This window comes from Opisthorchis viverrini, assembly GCF_000715545.1.
Source record: "Opisthorchis viverrini unplaced genomic scaffold opera_v5_41, whole genome shotgun sequence".
NCBI lineage: Eukaryota > Metazoa > Platyhelminthes > Trematoda > Opisthorchiida > Opisthorchiidae > Opisthorchis > Opisthorchis viverrini.
The window spans coordinates 1812906-1817834 of record NW_008751697.1 but is presented as its reverse complement, the minus strand read 5'-3'; positions in this window follow the sequence as shown (position 1 = coordinate 1817834).

Below are 4929 nucleotides of genomic sequence, written 5' to 3'. Positions count from 1 at the left end.
ATAATGTCAGGAGGTAGTGAATGTCAACTAAGCGTATTCGACAAGCCTATTGTCTTTTTAAATCAAACAACATCTTGCCTGCACCTGCTAGATCACAGGTAGCATGAGTCTCGGGCATATGGTTACGTTTTTGTGGAACACGAGCAGTTCGCTCACAGGCGTAAACTTTTAGGCTAGTTGAGGGAGATAATGGGGAAACCGTTCTAGTTAAACGTAATCATAGTGGGAGAATTTGTGGCATAAAGTTGTGAGGTGGGAGCAGTGTTTGGCTACGAAGTCCTGTTTTGCTATTGCCATATTTGCGAGGCTACCAGAAAGCGCGTGATTTTTATTCGACATCCGTATATTTTAGTCAAAGTCACTGCAGACAGCCGACGCATCCTGCCATAAGCCCCTTAGACGACGCCGTAATGTAGGCTTTCTGTTTAGCATAATATTAGCACAGAGCTACTGGTAAAAAATCAGTTGCTATGCTGTGTGGACATACTGCCCGTCTCCAGGAGGAGGCACCCCAAAGGAGGCATGGTAGGATGCTCATCTGGACCAGAGCACGGACTCACATCTCGCTGTGTCCGAGAAGTCCTCGTTCATCCGTATTTTTGGCTCTGGAGAAACGCTCATCGACATATTATCACTTGTAACAATGTTTTTTGTAGGGCGCCAATTCGAAGGAATTAATGATTTCGTGTGACGCACACAAGGCCCATCAGTTTCAGACTGTTAGTTCGTTACCGAGACTTCAAGCAATTTCCGTAAGCCTCGTGTATCTTGTAACCTGATAGTAACCATGAGTCAATCTACAAGAAGTATCGCAATGCGAATCAGTCGTTCGGGCTGACTTCGTATAAACAGGGTTTTCCGAGAGTCCTGCCACTGACGTACTCCTTTTGTAGAGTGAGTATTGCCCCAATTCGTCCGCCACCTACCTTATATGGAAATTTCAAAAGAACAACTTCTATGATCCTCTCGTTCCAGGACATCAATAGCCTAATAAACACGGTGCATTAAGGGGGCTATATGCTTCCTTCCATTGCATATGTGCTAATCAAAACAACCAGGAAAATTCTTTTATCTCGTCCAAGTGTGACCACAGTTGCAATGGATCGGCCCGGGGCGGCAAGTTGATTGCCTACATTTTAGTTGTGCTCGTCAGCCACGTTTATTTGGCTGTCCACCATGGTCAGCGTAGATACCATTTAGCCAATTCATTAGGCGACATGATACCTAGTACGCATTTTACGGATATAATGAGTGTCTAAATCGGGAATTAACTGGAACAACTATTTCAGGGGCCCGAAGACACATGATCAGCACCCGCTCAGTTGGGCGGTAGATACAAGTCAAAATTTAGGGACAGATGAGTCTGTCAAATTTGGAGTCCACAAGTACAACGCAGGCTATAGCACATTCCACGAATTCTTACAACTGCAGAAATTCCTTCAATTTTCGATCGTCACGACCGATTGATGTTTTATTGCGAGCCGAGATGACTTATCACATTTGAACACCTTTTCCAATTCGATATAAGGGTTCTAAAGGTTCGCTCACTTGAAAAAATCAACCACGCAGAGATTTGCAGGAGATCTTATTAGATATTAGTATTTCTAACTATGATGCGGTAACCTTGATGACATTGTCATTTTCGAAAAATCGATTCCATTCGGCAAATACTGATAAACAACACTTCTAAGATGTGTTTGCTTGCAGGAAACACTGCGAGCACAATGGAAATAACTGACAAACCCAATGTACAACACGTGTCCCTTTCTGCTACAAGTGATTGCCTTCCGACTAGGTTCCTTCTTATCATTATGTTATCTGCAAATCTATCGGGCAAACCTGTTGATCCACAAAGAATTTTACGTGAAGTTATTTTGAATGAAACAGGATTTGCACGAAAACATAAGTTGCAGAGACAAAAAGCTGGCAAAATTGTTCTTAAATATATCGTAAGCCTTTTGCGCTCATAATTAACTGAGCAACCTGGTGGCATCACCTGGTAGTCTTTTTAGGTATTCCTAGTTGCTTTTGACTATAGCTTTCGTCATTTTTAAAAAAACTGAACCTGGAACCATCACAAACAAAATGCTGTTTAGGCAAACCTTATCTACAGCGATACTCAACGGGGATTTTTAGGGAAGTTTTAGGAGTAGATTGAAAGTCTAAAGTAACACTGATTCGACACTCTGCTTAACTTGTTAGGATAGCTCCATTAAAAAATGGGCAATCGCCGTAGAATATATTTATTAGTCTAGCCGCCGTTGTCTAATTCTTCAGATGGACCTATATCATAATAAACTGAAAAGAGGGTAGTCAGCAGTCAATGTACAACCTGTTGCACAAAGCGTAATCAATATAAAGCTATTTTGTTTGATTTCAATCGCTGCCCCTTGGATCTACGGAACGTTGAGTTTAAGTACAGTGAGGAAGCAGTAAAGACAGTGTTGAATTGTTTGTCCACAAACTGCCTCAGTTTTTCAACAAACTTCACGATATTCAACAGTCAGTTTGACTTAAACAGCCATCCATAATCTAACTTTCAGGAACCTGGCCTACGTCAGATATCTCTGATGCAGTGATCTTGATAGACGGCTACTCTATTTTTGAGGTAACTAAAGCGAAAAAGCTGGTTGGGTTGCTTTGTATTTACATGCGGCCCTGCCCAACACGATTGTCTTCTCCGATACTACCGCTGCATCTTTTTGCGATGCGTTGTGGATATAAATCTCGCTGCGGATGACCAATTCCCCATACACGCCCTTAAGAAACCCTCCTCTGGCAACCGATTCACACATCTCTTACGAATCCTTAATCTTCCTGGATGGAGTTGAGCAGAGTCGGGCCTAGTGTACATTTTTTAGCTGCGCTGACCAAAGTCGTTCAATGGACTGCTGGAATTCAAAATTTCGTCGCATCCGTAAGATTATATTCAGCTGTCCGTTGAAACATGTTGAGCTACGCGCAAAACACCGAAAGCCAAATCATTTGAACTGAGCTTTACCTACGTATGCGGTACCATAAATACAATAATAAAATAAAATTTTCTAAACCTTAAATAACAAAACCGGGTAAGGCCGTTGTACGAAATAAGGATGAAAGAAAATAATCAACACCGCCCCCGAAAGCAGCATGGCTCCGGGTAAGGCCGTTGTACGAAATAAGGATGAAAGAAAATAATCAACACCGCCCCCGAAAGCCAGCATGGCTTTCCCTGATCTACCAACTCAATCCAACGCATGCAAGAATGAGATAATCATGAATGGTACAATTTAACTAGCCACAAACGCTTCCATCAGTCAGATGCGTGAGCCTACGGTGGTGGACAAATGACCGCTGTCTACTCCTTCCAGCAGGCAGATAAGACGTCTACCCGCCCAACCGTACCCTAGGTAGTCTTCACTAATCATTTCGGGCTTGGCTTCTACTAGACCGCGTTTCTCTCACTGTCCGCGCCTAGAAGTTTTGTCGCTGAATAATATAAATTCTTCAACTTGAAAATCTCGACGGTTTTGTATTCATCGGTGTTGTAACTGTAGCGGCGGAATGTCCTCAATAACGATCGATGACAAAACATATCCACCAACACTTGCTCCCATCTCCAACAGCAGGTATGTTTGTCACGTATGCTGGCAACAACACTTGGTTATTCAAGCTGTCCCCGCAACAAGAACAAATGACTTGGGAGCAGCACGTCTGAGTCTGGATCATCGTACACAGGAACAGGTACGATCCGCATCAGTCAGGAAGTAAACAAATTTTCGTCGGTAATTACCAGTTTGAGTAAGGCCGAACTCAGTACTCCGTGAATAAACCGTGTCTGACGAATCCATGCACGTCCGCGGTGGATGCTACTGGGTGGATTGACGTGCTATTTAATCCTTTGGGCTATCACTCTTATTAAAGGGATAGCAATCTAGCGATTAAAATTTGCCGACGTTCCGGTTTGGCTCCAACGAACTTACTTCCTTGGTCACTGTGTATTTAATTTGGTGAACCGCTGCAGGTTACAAAACAATTGTCATGAAAAGTAGTCAACATATGAGGAATGAGCTACCTGGATGTGAAGTTCACGCGTCTTTAAACAGGAGAAGATGATTCCATAGCATACCCGGCTGTCTTTCGTCGCCTATATAAATGGTGCCAAAATAGTCCGCACCATTCGCGACAAAAGCTTAGAAGGAATTGAATGTTTAGGGCATTTTTTTCTGCCTTCATCGAAATTACCCCACGTGACTAACTCTTACGCAGAAGTCATGTAAATGCGGCTGCTCCCAGGACAACCCAAAATTTCCGACGTATTTCAGCCATGACAGGTCACGTAATTGCAAATCATGGTGTAAACGTAGATGCTACTGATGAACCATGCAGGTAGTATGTGGTTTTCCCATAGATCCGCTTCGCGTTCATTGTGAAGTGAGACTTGTTACGGCCGCTGAACGGGGGACTGACCGGGGTAAGCTGATAAGGCTGAAGACTACTCAGAGGCCGAGCGAATGCGGCCCTGGATGCGGACAGAACGGGCCGTGGAAGATGAAATGAGCTACCGAGAAGGAAGCATTTTCAGTGGAGTTCGACACGCCGGACGATTGCCAGGAGGCTATATAGCGGCTCAGGAGGGCCAGGATATTCACGGGGTGTGACCCAACGATGTCCTTAGGCGGCCCGCAGCAGTCGCTGGGTCTGGCCTTTCCGAGACTGGAACGTGTGTTGCGCTACCCGTTGCTGCCTGACCAGTTCGACTAAATTGAGAAGCTAGCGTCGATTATCCGGTACACCGGGCACCGAGACGTCACTGGTCACGTTGCAGTGACAGGTAAACAACGAGGATTAAACGTTGAAGGAGCGGCGGATAAAAGTTGAACAACCTGCTGAAAAGCGTACAGTCATGTAGACGGAATTGCAGAGGCACGCCCGAAAGAGACGGTGCTA